We start from the raw sequence: 17,656 nt of genomic DNA on the forward strand, positions 1-17,656 counted from the left end.
ATTCATAAGAAAATTGGGCACAAAAATTGCATGTAAGACACCTTAAGATGACAATGGAAACAAGCTAATCGTAATTTGAAAGTATAGTGAGTAGAATCTTGCTAGGTGGATATTTCCTTACAGAGTACTATGTTCTTAATTCTTTGGGACTAGGTGATAAATGGGAAGGTAAGTATGAAATAAACAAAAGTTATTGTTAAGCCAATAGAAATAGTGAAAAGACATGGAAATGTCCATTAGAGACTCCAATATTTATTAATCCAATGGATTTATCCTTTAATTCATTCATGTGGCATGGATCTTGAAGATTAATGGGTTAATTAGGATTTCTATATAGAGGGAAATATAACAATTTTTCAAATTACTACTTTTTCTTGAACTATTATGCTATTGAATTGCCCAACAATTTCAAATCTCTTATACTTGCAAATTCTATCTTCTGCAATTCCTTCAAGTTTAAAGTTTTGATTCACTTCGACCTTAGATAAAATGGCAACTAGATGCAAGGTTTGACAGGCTTAATGGGATCAAATCCACATTATAGAGTTACACAGATGCCTCACTCCGCTTCAATGAAATGCAAGATTTTCAAAGGAGGCTGAGGTCAAAGCCAATTCATCCTATAACTGAGAAGCTCCAAGGAAGTGGGCTAGTGGAGGTAGCTAGGTTTTCAATGGTGGTTCAAGCTTCTAAGTTGATTGTTGAGTGCATAAATCACTACAACTTAGATAAAAGACAAATTCTTCTACCTGATCATATAGTTTTAATCTTTATTGATAGGTAAAATATAGTAAATTTCCTCTGAGTTCCAAAATGGGGGGATTTTTTTGAGTTGATAGTAGGAGGAGCAATGTTTGAGTTCTCCTTGAAGAAAATGGTGTGGAGAAAAGAAATTATGAGGTCCTAGTTTCAAAAGTTGCAGGGCACCAAGAGTAAGGTTCCTAAAACTCTATTTGGCACTGATCTCAAGTCTGAGATCATAAAAATTCTAGTTCTCTTGTACAAATTGAAAGGTGCGATCAAAGAACTTAAATTTGTTGAACAATATTTCTTTTTGGTACAAATTATCTATTTAGACACATAGTATGTTGATTGGGCCTATGAGGTAAGTGAGAATCTATCCAAAGCCCTTAGCCCCATGAAGTTTTACAACACCTTTTATATGTCTTCCTTTCTAATTTATATGTTAGCTTATCTACAATTGTGTTCAAGTCTTCCTAGAATAGCAAACTTTCCTGATGATGTGAAATGCTATCAATTCTATACATGTTTACAATTGTAGAATAGTTATGTAGAATATGTCAAGGTTAATGATGCATTTACAATGAGAATTTGCAGGGAAGTCCAAGGATGCACGAAGAAAATGTTCAACACAGAGGTAATGGTAGTTATTAGTTAGTTTGGTAGCCATTTTATCTAGTTCTCATCCTCCTCCTATTTGTGTCTTGCAGCTTTAATGGATTTCCTTTGAAGCTTCCTAGGTGTCCGAGCGATATGATCGTGTTGATAGAGATCGTGAGGTAGGCAATCCAAGTGAATGTGCTAAGCACAAGCCTGAAGAAGAATGGGTATGAATTCCCTATGAAGGTTGAAGCTTGTAGTTACGAGTCTCACTTTGATGCAAAAAATATGCTCAAAGCATATGAGACTAAATATCAACTAGAGGCATATGAGGTCATAATACCTATGTTCAACTCAAATGGGTATGCAAGAGATGTGTTGGAAATTGCAAAATTGATCAAACATGTTACTATATTCAAAGATTATTGGGTAGATTATAGGGATGAGCTTGAAAGCAAAGATCATTCTTTTGCTAGGCTCATAGTGGAGCAAATTAAAACATATGGTATCAACTTTGATGTAGAAGGCTTGGAAGAGGATGGCCAAAATACAGATAGTAATACATATTTAACTAAGTTAAGGGTGATTCCTATCAGTTCAAAGCCTTATGTAGATGTTGAAGAGAATTTTGATATCATGATGGCCAGAATAATAAAGAGAACATGAAAATGGGTTGAATGGACAACCAAGAGGAGCTAAAGCAAAGGTGCAGTCACTCAAGCTTCTCCAATAGTTGCAACACCTTCCTCATCTTAGAGTGCTATACCAAGCATAACAATAGATGCCACTCAAGGGCCAGCTCAACCTTCAGGTGGAGGTAATCAACCTCCGGACAAGAATGTCCCCAAAGCCAAGACCTATCATGATGGTTCCCTCCCAATCGTTGGAACCTAGATTGTGTTTAAGAAAAGAAGATGGAGGAGCCAAAGGATAGCATGGCTGCCTCAATTCCATCCCCCCATGTCACACCAATTCCATTGCCTCATGTTTCTCCAATTCCTTTCACCCATAGTACTCTAGTTCCCTCTCCTCATCATAGTCTCGTTCTACTAGCAAGTGCTACACTTTTGCAACCAAGTGGCTCGTCAATATAGATAATAGACTTAGGGGATGGAAATAGTAGTAGTAGTGAGTCTACTAAGTCTGATGAAGTAGCAAAGAAAACTCTAGAAGTAGATAAAGGTCAAAGTTTTTCTAAGCTCATCTCCTGAGATTCAAAAAATCCTTTCTCTTTCACTTCTTTGATAGCCACTCTAGCTAAGAGGAAGATTTTTAGTATGGAACCACTTGGGATGGCCTCCAAGGTGATAGGTACTTACTCCTAGTTGGAGGATACTCTAGACAAAAAAGGAAAAAGAAAGATGATAGCACTTCTATTTAAGATATTGTACCTCTTACAATTCTCTCTGGATCTACATTGATGAGAGTAAAGAAGAAAAAAACCTTGTCCATACTTGGGCAAGATCCAGAAATAGGTCTGCTGACAATGGAGATTGCCAAGCCCAACAAAGGAGGGAGGATTGAGGACATGATTTTCGATGATTTTACTCTGTACTCTATGGATCTTGGAGAAGCCAGGCATGAAACCAAAGTTGGCCTGTGGAAGTCAACCACTGAGGTGATTGAGGGTCAGTTAAAAATTTTAAAGTTGTCCAAGACCAAAATGGAGGCTAAAATAAAAGAATTGAATAATTTCATCAGACAACTAGTCACTCCACTAGAAGCCATCTCTAGAGTACCAATGATGAAAAATCCTACTGGTGCTGAAGTTTAGGCCCTTATCTCTCAACTCCAAGAAGATAGACATTTTGGTTAGATTGGTAAATAATGGATTGAGAAGCTCAAATTAGAAGGAGCTACTATTGTATAGCACATTGGTAATGTTATCTTAAGGTTGGAAACAAAAAAAGATAAAATTATATCAAATAGCAATACTCTAGCTGGAGAAAGGGTAAAGTGTGATGATTGCATCTCACTTTTGAAGATGATCATCCAAATGAAGGCCAAGGAAGTGGTTGAAGCAAAAATATTGCCAAAGGGAGATGAAGCTCTATTCAAGTGGCTTCAAACCATGCAGTTTAAAATTGAGATGATCCAGTCTGTAGAGAAACAGCTTAAAGAAATAGAGGATAGAGTGGTGAAGACACAAGACAAAGGATTTGAACTTATGAAGGGACTACATACAGATTCTCAGACTAGTGGCCAAGGAAAATTACTTATTGGAATCAATGTCATGAAGGATAACTATTCCAAATTTCTTGATAGTTTGTCTTATATATCTTCCCATAGTCAAAATAGGGTCACTGAACTCCAAAAACTTAATAGATGCATACACATCGCCACAGAGGAACTACCAAATCAACTAAATGTTGTAAAGGACTTAGCCAAAGAGAATTCCAAATGGCTCTTAGGGTATACCAATATCCACATACCTAGGCATGAAGAGCTCATTCCAATCATAGTTGCTGCCAAAGCCTACAGAGCAAAAGTAGAAAAGGGGAAGAAGTCAAAGTGATTCACATTCTGACTTTTCTTTTGTTTTCTTTTGTAATTATTGAAATATGACAAATTGGTTCCTTGCCATTTATCAATCTTGAGAAGATGAAGTGATTGAACTTTCATTGTAACAGTCATCTCAAAATTGTATATATATGAGATTGAAAGATCAATAAAAGGTCGGCAAATTTTTGGTTTGAAGTACTTTATGTTGCAAAGAAAATTGAATGGTATTTATATCAATTATTTTTTGTAATAGTTCTATTAGATTTAGTCATATGTTTTCTCTTTGGTTTGAATTGAATAAAGGAAAGAACAGAGTTTCATTCCACTATTTCAAAAAAATAAATGAATGTGATAAGTATTGTCATTATTCATTCAAAGAGAGATCCCTTCAACACTCTTCATTGGTTAATTGTAGTTTAGATTCATATTAACCTAGCTCTAACATAGCTCCATGCTAGTTATTACTCAGTTAATCTTTGTGAATTCATAAGATGTGTGGATTCGTAAACTTGTTTAGATATTTAGAAATTTTTATTTGCCCAAGTTAGACTCTATTTAAGTCTAGCTTGGTTCTACCTCTTGTATTCTCAAGTTAAGAACATACCCCAAATTAGTTTCCAAAAAAAACATAATTCATTGCAAATCTATTCTAGGGAGCTATACCTACCAATTAAGAGAAAATCCAATTCATCCATAAGTTTCTTTTCAACTATTTGTAACCAGATATTGTTCCAAGTTTGGGCACTTAAGAGTTATAATTGAAAAGAGAAAATCTATTTACCAAAAGATGCTTGATGTACCAATGACAAGAAGACTTTTAAGAAGAAAGGAAAAATACAAATTTAAACTTTCTAAAATATATTTTAATGTAACAAAGTTGGTCATATTATTGCAAGGTGTCTTGACAAAGAAGAGAAGGATGAGAGTAGGGAAAGCATGTATAAAGGAAAAAAAGATGGCTGAGATAATAGGAGAAACAAGGATTTCAAAGACAAAGGTAAGGAATATTATTATATTATTGAAGAAGAAATTGATAATAAGTCTACAAGTAATGATGAAAAAGTTTTCTATGTTTCCATGAAAGATGATTCTAATGAAGATGAGAAAACTACATTAATGTCATACATGACTAAAGGTCATAGATGGATAATTGATAATGGTTGTTCATATTAGATGAGTAGTGATAAAAGTATATTTTATACCATGGAACCATACAAAGGTAGTTGTGTCAATTTTGGCAATAATGCACCATGTTTTGTGAAAGAAAAAGGATCAATACAATTTTCTAATAAGATCAAGTGTGAAAAATTTAATTGGGTTGAAGGACTTAACTACAACTTCCACACTTCAACAAATTAGGATATAGAGCTTAATTCTATCATAGGAAGGCCCATATATTTGATGCTACTAGTAAGCTGATTGGATGTAGTGATCAGACAATAGATAACTTTTTTTATCGATATTTATTTGATGAGACATGTTTATTTGCACAAAGTGAATATATATGGTTATGGAATAAGAGGTCATGTCATGTGAACTTTGATAATTTGGTAAGCATTAGTAAGATGAAAAGAGTAAGAGGATTACCATGATTGATGAAATTTTATAATGCTATGTGTAAACGATGTCATTTGGGAAAAATTAAAAAGCCCAGTTTCAAGATCAAGACATGTATTCATCCAATGATATTTTGGAACTCATTCATACTGACCTCTATGAATCTATTGGTGTATAGAGCTATTATGGAGATAAATATATCATTATTTTTTGGATGACTATTCTAGAATGATGTCTATAATGGTTCTTAAAGAAAATCTAATGCTATTCAAAATTTTAAGTGGTATTTCGCTAGAGTTGAAAAGGAAATAGGTAAGAGTCTGAAGTTCTTGAAATCTCATATAGGAGGATTATTCATCTCTAATGGTTTCAACATATTCTACAATGATAGAGAAATCAAAATGAAGATTTCAACACCTAAGACCCCTCCCTAAGATGGAATAGTTGAAAGGAGGAATAGATCAATCATGGACTATCCTAGAACATTGATGATGTAGAATAATTGATCATAGAAAAATTGGAGAGAAGATATAAATATAATAATTTATACTTTTAATAGATAACAAGTCAAGAAAGGTACAAATGTTACACCCTTTGAATTATATTATGGATATGTAGCTAATGTGGAGTATTTTAATGTTTTTGTAGACATGTGCTATATACTAATACATAATAGAAATGGAAAACATGATGTTAAGAGTGATGAAGGCATATTCCAAGGATATTTCACTAAGAGAAAAACTTATAAGTGTTTGAATTCTAACACTAACAAAGTTGTGAAAAATGAAAATGTGAAGTTGGTGAATATGTGGAAAAGAATGATGTTAAATACAAGAAAAAATATGAAGGATGGAATAGATTCATATATGTGAATGAAGGTGCTCCCCCAACTCCTCTAAGAAAGAGAAAAAAGCTTCAAATCTACAACATAATGGGAATGCCAAGTCCTAACAACAAGTTGTCAAGCAATTGATTGTGGGAGTTGATAAATAGAAAACTAATGTCAAGGTATACAAAGAAGAATCCAAACACAAGGATGACAATTTTGAGAAAAAAGAACATGAATTGGGACTTGAACAAGAAAGATGAAATGATTTTGTAGTAGAAGAGTGAAGGAAAGAACCTATGCTAGAAGAAGAAGAGAGAAGTAAAGAACCTATGCTAGGAAATAATGTGAGAAGATATCATGCACCTTAGCATATTATTGTAGATAAATAATCTAGAGTTATGACAAGGAAAATATTCAAAAGTGATATGTGTTTACTTTGTAAGTTTGAACCTAAATCAGTGAAAGATGCTTTGTAGAATGAGGATTGGATTCAAACAATGAATAAAGAAATTGAGCAAATAGAGAAGAAGAAAAAAAATAGACACTAGTACCTATACCAAAGAACAAAAATATTATTGGAACAAAGTGGGTATTCAAGAAAAAGCTAAATGAAAAACATGAAGTTTTCAAGGAACAAGGCAAGAATGATATGCAAATGATATGGAAAAGAAGAAGGAATTGACTATGGGGAAAAATATGCCGCAATTGAAGGATTAGAAGGAGTTAGAAAACTAATCAAATATTCTTCTTGTAAAGGATTTAAGGTATACCAAATGGATGTCAAATCTACATTTCTGAATGGAATGTTGGAAGAAGAAGTTTACATTGATCTCCTTCATGGTTCTAATAGGGGTGCTCTACTTCTAGAATTTTCATGTATGGAGACTCATTGATGGGTTAACAGTTGGCAATAATGAATCTATCCATTCTATCTAGTATAGAGTTTTGGTATTTTTTTATAATTTCAAAGGTGCATATTGCTCAGATCCTTGAGTAGGCTCTATTATTTTTCCTTCCTTTTGTCTATATAGTATTTGTTGTTAGATCTCATGGGCCCTCTTCATCTCCTTACTTGTGGCTAAGTGAAAATTTATTTTCTGGGGTGCTTCCTAGTTGCAAAGTCTTCCTCATTTGAATTCTCTAGAGGAATCTATGAACTGGCATCTACATTATCCCCTAGAGTTTTCTTTTGAGGTAAAATCGCACCTTGGGTTTGAAAGGCAACTTCATATGGGTTTTTACTTTCAGGGCTAGGTCCAACTATTGATTATCTACCACACAACTCTTATTGAGATGGATATATAATCTATTAAGCAGGTGATATGTTGTGTAGATGTCATTGATATTGGGTGGGTAAATCCTTCTCAAAATGTCACTATTTGGATGGTGGAGTGGTCTCTAAGCCTTCTTTTGGGAGTGTCTTACTCCACATTATCCCTATTAAGTGGGATCCCTTTATTTTGAGGTGGAAGGGAGACATGCTAGATGTATTTTTCCTATTACTCTTTTGTTGGTGAGAAATATTCCTCCTAAGCAAGGGGCTTAGAGTTTATTGGGTTCTTCCTCTATGATTTTTCTGAAATTGCTTCTAACTCCAATTAGGCTAGAGTTCATCTCGGTGATTTTGGTGGCTGAGATAACCGATGTTGAAGAGAATGGTAGTGGGGTTTCCATTTTTACATGTTTTCTCTACCCTCAAAATGGTCTTACAATATTTCCTCCCACAGCTTCTCTTGACTGTGATCCTTTCAAGATTGAAGATTTTTGGCAATGTTGATTGAAACTAGTGGTTCTAGAGGCTATGGACCTTTGGCCACAATGGTGGTAGATGAATATATCATACTTTCCTATGTATGATGGTGAAATAAGAGTAGGCTATCCATTTCCTAGCAATACTAGTAAAAGAGAAACAAGCTATCTATTGACTGAGATTGGTTACTAGGTCTTTTGAGGATAGGATTGTCTTGCCCTCTTTGTTTATTTTTTCTTACTATAATAGATGATTGTTATTTGATTTAAAGGACTATTTTGGGATCTTTGTTCTTGTTTTTGGTTTATGAATGCCACTAGTATGGGGGCTTTTCCGATATCAATCATTATCAATGTGAACCATGGTTAGTGAGTTTTCCACATTTGAACATATGTTTTTGACAAAGGTAGACTTTAGTTAAGGTTCTTTATATTTGGTTGTTTGGTACTAGGTTATGTTATTTCTAACATTTTCTAGTGTCTATTGTTTGCACCATAGGTCAGCACCTTCTTGATTCTTTTTATATTAAAAAAAGTGGTATTTTTATCTAAAATATTTGTTGATAATTTCATATTTGGAGGAAATGAAGCATTATGAAAATCATTTACAAATGAGGTGAAGAAGGAATTTGAAATCTCTATCTTTGTAGAGATCAAACCCTTTGTTGGTTTACAATACATCAAATGAAGAAAGGTATCTTTATTACTCAATATAAATTCATCAAAGAGATATTGAAAACCTTTGGAATGGAAGATTCAAGACAAGTTAGTACACCTATGTCCATAGAGCATAAGTTATCTAAGAATGATGATTCTATTCATTTGAACTAGGCATTATATAGATCAATCATTGAAAAGCTACAATATGTGATCTATGGTATACTTAATATTGCATTAACAGTTAGGATAATTGCAATATTTTCTACAAGTCGTAAGAAGAATTGCATGATGGAAGTAAAAATGATACTGAGATATCTAAAAGGAACAGAAGACTATGGATTCTATTACAAAAAAAATTGAAAAGTTTTGAGTTGAAAGTGTTTATAGATTTAGATTGAGTAGGAAATGTTGATGAACGAATGAGCAGAAATGGAGGAGCTATCTTTCCAGGTAAGAGACTAATTCCATGGACAATTAAGAAGAAAAATTGCATTTCTCAATCAATAGTTGAAGCTGAATATATGACAGTATCAAATGAATTGTTCAAATATCATATAGATTAAGCAACTATTGAAAGGAATGAAGGAAGAGGTCACTGATAAGGTTGATATTGCTTGTGGTAACACTAATTCTATAAACATATCAAATAATCATGTGATGCACAAAAAGACTAAGCATATTGCTATCAAGTTTCATTACTTGAGAGAGCTAGTTCAAGATAAAGAAGTAAGATTGGAGTATGCAAACATTTAGGAGAAAATAGCTCATATATTTAACAATGCATTAACTAAGCAAGCTCATGAGTATCTAAGAGGTAAATTAGGGGTGATTTCCCTAGACAGGGCTACTTAAGCTAAGATGGTGCTCAACATCAAATGAGTTGATCTAAATATCTTAGAAGTTCATTTACAAAGTAGTAGTGAAGAAAGAAGGACATGATATTGTATCAACCATACACAAGATGTTAGTTGATGGACTTAGAACTGACATACATATATCTACATAGTAAAGATGTATAAGATGGATGAAGTTTCTTTGGAATTGTTGTTGAAGAGGGAGATATTGTGATTCAATTACCATGAAGCAATAAAAGGAAAATGAAGAGCATGTAAGATAACACGATGTCACAAAGAAAGGTGTTGTTACAATATAGAAGAATCTGATTGATTTCATGATTTGATATGATAGAGGGTTTCATGTGTTGCATATCAGAGTTGCATGGAAGAGAATCAGAATGAAACTAAAAGAGAGAGAATTCTAGACATAGAGATGAGAATTAGAATGAAACTAAGGATATTAATAGGGATCTGATACTAAAAAGAGGGGGAGTTTTCTTGAAGTAGTACATGTTTTGGATTGCATGGTAACTAGAAGCATTGCCATCAATGTCAAATAGGGAGATTGTTAGAAACTACATTTAAAATAATTTTTATATTACCATTCATGTCAAACCTTATTGGTAATAAACTTTTCTATCTGATTTAAGTGCCATATCTAGAGGATTTGAGAATTTGGTGAAAACAATAATACCTAGAGAAAAGTTTGAGTTATGACAAGAAACTACAATGAACACTTAATTAGTTAGACTTTGACAAGATAAAGTGATTGTTTAACCATACTACAAGTGATGAAGATAATTATTCTGAAGCTTTGAAGAAGCGATCAAAGATTGAAGAAATGAATAGGTTTGACCTAGCAACATAGAAGAAGATTAAGGAACTTTAAGTATACATTGAGTGATGATAGTGTTGACCAAGCCTCAAAATGTGTCAAGTAGAAGTAGTGTCAACTGCACATTAGTAATGACCGGTGTCAGTATATGTACCAAAAAAATTGTTAGTAGTGATCAACTAACTTTTTGATGATTGAGCATCAGAACATAGTTTTGGCTGAGGGACATAGTTATACTCTTTGTGACAAAATCATGATGTCTAGCTGACAAAGTTGATTTTTGCGATATGTAAAGCATGTTGAAGATAAGGATGGATGATCAAGAACATTTAAAACAAGGGAGAATGAGTTGGAACATTTCTATGCAAGGATTCAAGTAGAAGCTTGGAGACATTTGTAGAATAGAAACCCTAAGCTCTACGGTGGTGTTTAAGAAGAAAAAGACCATAATTTCCTATTTAAGGAAGTACAGAGGCTAATCTAAATTTTTTGTTGAGTTTAGCACAACTCATGAAGACCTAAAAAGGTTGGAGTAGTTGTTGATTCTATTGATTGGAAAATTTAAGAAATAGACTGAGAAGAGTTGAGAAGAGGGGAAGTGTGATTGCTTGAAGGGTTACCAAGCAAATCAATGACTTAGATGGTAATGAAGGCTAGTTAGTGGATCTATATTTGAGTCAAACTATGATTTGTATTATTAAAGGGAGTAGTATTTCTAAGATAATTTCTTTTTGTTAATTTCTAATTATTGTATCAATATTGAAATCCTTTAATCAAGGTTGACCAAACAGTCATATATAAATTATTTAATCAATGTGGAATTCTAATTGAATGTTTTATATTCCTCTAAAAAGATCACTCCTAAGTTAGAAGACTGAAAATATTCAATATTCGCGACATGTTATTGGTGGTTTTTCCCAAATTGGGTTTCCACGTTAAATCCCAGTGCCAAACTTGTATGGATGTTATTTGTGATGAGTTACTATTAATGCTCTAGATTTTGCAAATCTGTTATTATTACCATAGTGGATTTCTAGTTGATCTTATTAGTAATCTGCTATAGATGTCGAGCAAATGGATGTTAAAATTTGAAGTGGTTTAAGTGTTTGATTGTTTAATTCATACATCTAGACCTTTGATAACTGATTCATCCCTCCTCTCAATTATTCTAAACAGTTTAACATTTTTTATTTATTCCAGGGAGCTTTTTATGTTGATATTTGTTTATTCTCCAATGAGAAGTTTTGGGCCAGTCTTATGTATAATGATGACAATATCATAGTTATTAGTAATAGTAATCTTTGTAACATCATAGTTTTGGAGTTTTTGATAATAAGGAAGGGGGTTGGTTAGGGTGCTAGTAATGACGTTCACTTGATTTTCATATTTTCTTTTATGTTCTAGGTAAGCCCCCATTTTTCCTACTTTTAAATATAAAAACATTAAAATGGTAGTTATATAGATTGAACACTCAACAATAGAAAATACTTGTAGTAGGGATTAAGAAGATATTTTGAAAAAAAAATTGTTGTAGTCAAACAAAAATTTTTAAATGATAATAAATGACAAATTTATGAACTAATTAAGAAGATGAGAGTTTATATAACAATGGTAATCCTTGAAATTGGGACAATAAAATATTGCTCAATAGATAAATCCATTCTCATTGAGAGAAAAAACATTTCAAACATTTGTACATGAATTTACAATTAAGGAGGTACAACATGGCACATACAACAGAATAGTATTAATTCCCTATCCCTAAAGTTTCATTACTATAAGAATTTTGTTCTATAGTGATAGCGAAGTGAATGCTCTAGCTACGGGGAAGCAAGAGGAGCTCTAACAAAGATGAGAAGGTCGACCATGTTCATTTTAAAATGACATTGAGTAGTTATTTCCTTTTACCATATAATTGACTTAGTCCAAATATTTCCATCCACTTTGAGAGAAGATAAGATATCTTTTTATATATTTAGGTTATAGTTTTGTTTGATTGGATTACTAAGATGGAGGAATCAATCACATCCAATAGGATTGATGCAGAAAATAACATGTATTAATTGGAAAATATTTTTCAACATGAATTCCATAAGGAGGCTTGAGATTTGTTGTAAGAATGGATCCAATCCAAATTTTGATTTAAAGATTAATGTCAACTCCATATGTCCTCGTTAGAAGTAAGCCTAAAGAAATCAAACAACAATATTTTAACATAAAGAAATGAAGTTCTGATTTTCGAATACCATTGTCAAGGATGCTATTGTGAAAATCCTCCATAATTTAAAAAAAAAAATATGTTGGATCATTAATTTACTTCATTTCAAACAGGCGCATTTATCATGAATTCTCCACAAATGTTTAGGACCAAGAGTTTATTTATGAAGATTTAAACTTCCTTTCCCCGCCCCACACAACTCTTTGGATAGAAAAGCTTTGTTTAAATGCTAGAAGAGAAATTTTCTTTTTCAATTGACCGTTTCTGGCTAAGGAAAAGATATGATTCCAACGGAGATCCACATAAGATTAGTGACAAGTATTGAACTCGATGTTCCTCTCGCTTTATCCACATCTCTTGCCTGTAAAATATAGTCAAATTTGTTCTTTGATATTACGGGGAATGATTTTTAACGTTCGGGATGTTGGCCAAAAAAAAAACTGACACTGTAATTAGTATGTATTCCTTGTGCGCTGTTCACATCTCAAAAGAGTAGTGATAATTAGAGCAAATCAAGGCATCGAAGAAACCATAACCGTTACCCCATTATGTTCTATTTGGGCGAATTCGAACATCAAATTTAGCATAGGAATTTACTAAACTGGTATGGCGGACAAGAGGAGTACGAAAATATATCGCTATAAGAGGCAATCCTTTCGTAGAACGAGAATAACGACAAACAGTCCCATCAATACCTTTTGTATAGTTTCGAGCAAATATACCCAATTGTATCACAGTCGAGCCCGACACAGGTTTTGAGTTTGCTTCCCTTGAGATGACAAATATATGAAAAAAAATGTTTAGGTAAATATAAAGCATATGATATATACATAATAATATGGTTGGTTTACTGGAGTTCGGTCATAAACTTAGCAAGCGGAAGAGCCTAGCCCTAGCGTATGCTAAGGATGTGTAGTGTGTACGACACTATACAGAAAAGAAGTGAAGCGAGTCTCTCGAAATCTTTATCAGCGTAATCCCCTATGTCCCCCGCTGTGGCTCGAGCTATTTGTATATCAGCTTTTTTGGTCATATAAAATTGTGAATGATCAAATTTACTAGATCTTGTGCCTGCCCTAAATCTAGGGCTGACGATTATCGTTCCCCTGTTAAAAATATTGTAGTTAACTGATGGTGACTTTTATTCCCCCTCCACTCTCCTCCCTCATTTTAGCCTATATATATATATAGAAGGGTAAGCCCGGCCTCCTTTTATGAGTGATTTCGTGCGCTGTTACGAAAGGCTTAGGAAGAAATAGGTGGCATTAATAATATGTCTGAAAATGTTGAGGCTCCAAAGGACAGGGTTTCCGTAAGAGAGGTATGTAAACGGCCACATGTTGTTCTGTTCATCGATGTAATGGATATCTTGATCTGATTCAGTACAATTTTGAAAAATTGATGGGGTTCTTCACTCTGATAACTCTTTCATTAACTGTGACGAGAGTTCACAAAGTTTAAGAGGAAATGTTTATTTTCAAAATACTTATTTCGTTGTTGAATGGGTTTCTCTTTCATAAGACTTTTAAAAGTGAACTTTAGGACACTGTCTACAGTTTTTCTATGTATCTTTTTAACCGATTGTTCTTTTAATTTGGCGATGGATCATGAATTTTTGTTGGTTGTTACAATTTTTTTTTTTCTTTGTTCAATAGGTTTCTTGTTTTGAACAATTTTTAATGCAATGTGGAGGCTGTTTTAGATTTTACTGTACAATTTTTTAACATTTATGATTGTATTGTGAAATTCTTTTGGAAATGTCAACGTTTCAAAATATTTCTCCATAATAATACTTGAGGAAAGTTTTTCATCTTTGTAAGAATATGTTGCATAATATAGAAGATCTATAATCAAATTTTGATACTACTTGATACAAGTGTGGTTCTTATTTAACAAAATGATCCACCTATCAATCTTCCATAAAGCCACTAGAAATATACAGATAACAATCCTGAGTTAGGAACTCCAAAGGAAAGACTAATGTCCATAGTACACAAATATTACCTTTATTCAGTTGAAAAGTCTAATGTCCATATTACATAAATTTCAGATTTCTTGAGATGAAAGTGTTCTTGAAGTAAACTTTTGAAGGCTATTCTAGATTTTAGTGTGCAATTACATAAATGAAAAAAAGGATAGTTTCTCAACTTTGTAGTAACTTCATCCAAGCTCTAGACAAAGGAACTTATGGAAAACTGAACAGCTATGGAGGGAGTCCCTGAGATCATTGAGATTCAGGCTGCCAAAGTTCTCAGAGAGCTAGCTTAGGTGCCTTTTAGGTCTTTTGTTGGTTTGCTTCCTTAGTTAGTGTTAGGTAGTTGCTCGTTTTGGGTAATAGATTTGTTAATGTATATTTTGTCTCCAACACAGACTTCCACTATGACTCTTAATCTTTTATCTTAAATATATTAACTTTTGAATATAAAACCTGTTTTAACATTTATCTAAAACACTTTGTAATAATAATATTATTTAAGATCTGTGTTCAAGCTCTGATATCACTTATACAAATGTGGTTCTCATTGATCAAAATAATTTATTCTTCAATACTGAAAACTACTAGACACATGTAATCCTTTGTTAGAAGCCCCCAATAAAAGTCCCAACATTTTTCCAAAAGGCTATTCCCAAATGTCTATTATCTTTTTTGAGTTGAAAACCTTCTTTCTAATCTAGATTTCAGTGAGCAATTTCGTAACAGTGACGTTTCTTAACCCTCATATAACAGATTTACCTAAATGGTTTTTAGTTTACCATTTTTCTTTCTCTCAGAGCGAAACATGGTAGCCAATGTTGTGTGGGTTTGTGGTTGAATAAGACTAGTTTTATCCCAATGGGTCCTTTCTCGCCCCCTAGATAGAGAAACGAAATCATGGTGGGAAATTATATCTGTTTTCAGGAGTGGAAATGGGAAGAGATTTGTCACTGCACATAGGAAGCTGCTACAATCTGAAAGAAGCAGAGTCCATAACGAAGAGCAGCAGCAAGCAGTGTGTTCAGCAAGGCGGTGAAGAAGACATGTTCCGCCAAGAAGAGAACGGAAGCGACTGTACGACGGAGGACATTCCTTCGTCTGTGGGTAAACGAAGTGGGAGCGGGGTAAATCAGATCAAGAGATCAGGAAAAGTACAGGCCATGACATCGCGGTACAAGGGTGTGGTTCCGCAGCCGAAAGGACGATGGGGCGCGCAGATCTACGAAAAGCACAGGCGGATCTGGCTGGGCACATTCAACACAGAGCAAGACGCCGCGCACTCTTACGACACGGCAGCCCTAAAATTCCGAGGGCGAAAGGCCATCACCAACTTCGCCCCAGTGGAAGATACCAACCATCAAGAGACCCTCTTTCTCCTCCGCCATTCCAAAGCAGAGATCGTTGACATGCTCAGGAAACACACCTACAATCAAGAGCTCCAGCAGTCCTACACGAATAACAATGCAGCGGCCAACAGATCAACAAATTCATATGGGGAGTTTGCCCTACAATCCGAGAGGGCTACATTTTCTCGGGAGCATCTGTTCGATAAGACGGTGACGCCCAGTGATGTGGGGAAGCTGAACCGGCTAGTGATTCCAAAGCACCATGCAGAGAGATGTTTTCCCATGGATTCAGCCAGGACTGAGAAGGGGATCATGCTAAATTTCCAAGACTACACTGGCAGAACATGGCGGTTCAAGTACTCTTACTGGAATAGCAGCCAAAGCTACGTGTTAACAAAGGGCTGGAGCGGTTACGTCAAGGAGACGGAGCTGAGGACAGGGGATACCGTGACTTTCGAACGAAGCACCTGCGATTCTGGGGAGCTCTACATAAGCTTCTGCCGAAGGCCCAGCAATATAGTTCCAGAACAATCGATCTCCACAGCCCGATTCTTACCTGGTTACAGCCATTGGACTCAAACGTCCGTACCAGTGGAGGATAACAGAGCCCTAATCTATAGCGAATATATCCCATGGTCAGATACGGTTCCGTTCGCTTTCCCATCTTGTTTTGGTTCCTCTATTTCAGTGAATTCTCCTTCACGGAATAGGAAATGCAATGTTCTCCGGTATTCAAATCTTTCTGCCAGAACCTTTACTCAATCTACTAATCCCGTTTCTTCAAGCGTTACTGTGTTTGGAGTAAATCTGAGCTCGTCGTCTTCATCCACATTGAATCTTTTTCCATCGAGTTCAGCTGATAATGGCGGGCCAAGTTCTATTGAAGGGGCGCAGCAGTGAAGATCGGAAGACGAAGGTGGCAGCAACATTAGGGTTTCATAGGAAATAAAGAAATGTCTATAAATATCATTTCTAAATAGTCTTTGTTTGTAATTTTAGAGGGATGCTGGAAAATGTATATTTGAAATTAAATTTAAAAAATGAAAAATACAATAGATTTCATTGATATTTTTAACATTTGTTCATTATGATGTTTATGTTTTGCAATCCAATACAGTAAAAATTTTGAAAAAAATACTGTGGAAAAAAATCAAAAAGTAAATGTTTGACTTTCAGTTCATTCTGTCTAAAAGATAGCCCTCGCAATTTTAGAGAGTGCGTTGGTTTTCTTATACGATTTGTTTGCATCTGTATGAATTAAAATCTTTCGTAACTGTGTGATTCCAAATATTAGTTTTGGAAAAGTTTCCTCTGCATTTATTTGAACGCTTTATGAATGCTTTAGTTTTGTACTTGCCTAGGGCGCGTGTATTGATTTGATTTTGCCTCGCTAGATTATTTCAGATGAATAAGTTACTAATTCGTTTTGGATAATGGACTGCAACATTCAGCATCACGCATTAAAATGCTACAGTTTATTGTGCTCCAATATTCATAGTTTTCTATAATAAGCGTAGAGAACAAATCCACAGTGAATTGGGTGACTGAAATAATTAATAGAGTAATAATAATAGAAGTTTGAGAATTAAACTCTGTATAGTTCTAAATAGATTATTCGAATAGCATATAGTAGTCCATCGTAAAGAAGAGATATGACGTGTGAGATAAATATGTAAGTTTTTTTGCTTTTTTCTTTTTCCTTCACAAATTTGTTGCTAACTATTCGCTATTTGTTACGTGGACATTTTAGAGGGAAGATTAATTATATTAATTAATCGGAAGGAGAGAGATTAGTCCTCAGCTAAACC

At 34.2% G+C, this 17,656-nt stretch overlaps 1 pseudogene; it reads left to right on the plus strand.

The window, feature by feature from the left end:
- The first annotated feature begins 15,434 nt into the window (after nt 1-15,434).
- Nucleotides 15,435-16,748, plus strand: LOC149580035 (AP2/ERF and B3 domain-containing transcription factor RAV1 pseudogene; annotated as a pseudogene).
- Nucleotides 16,749-17,656: the final 908 nt, after the last annotated feature.

This window comes from Cupressus sempervirens, chromosome 1 (assembly GCF_028749045.1).
Source record: "Cupressus sempervirens isolate cs-2001-9-10 chromosome 1, ASM2874904v1, whole genome shotgun sequence".
Classification (NCBI taxonomy): Eukaryota; Viridiplantae; Streptophyta; class Pinopsida; order Cupressales; family Cupressaceae; genus Cupressus; species Cupressus sempervirens.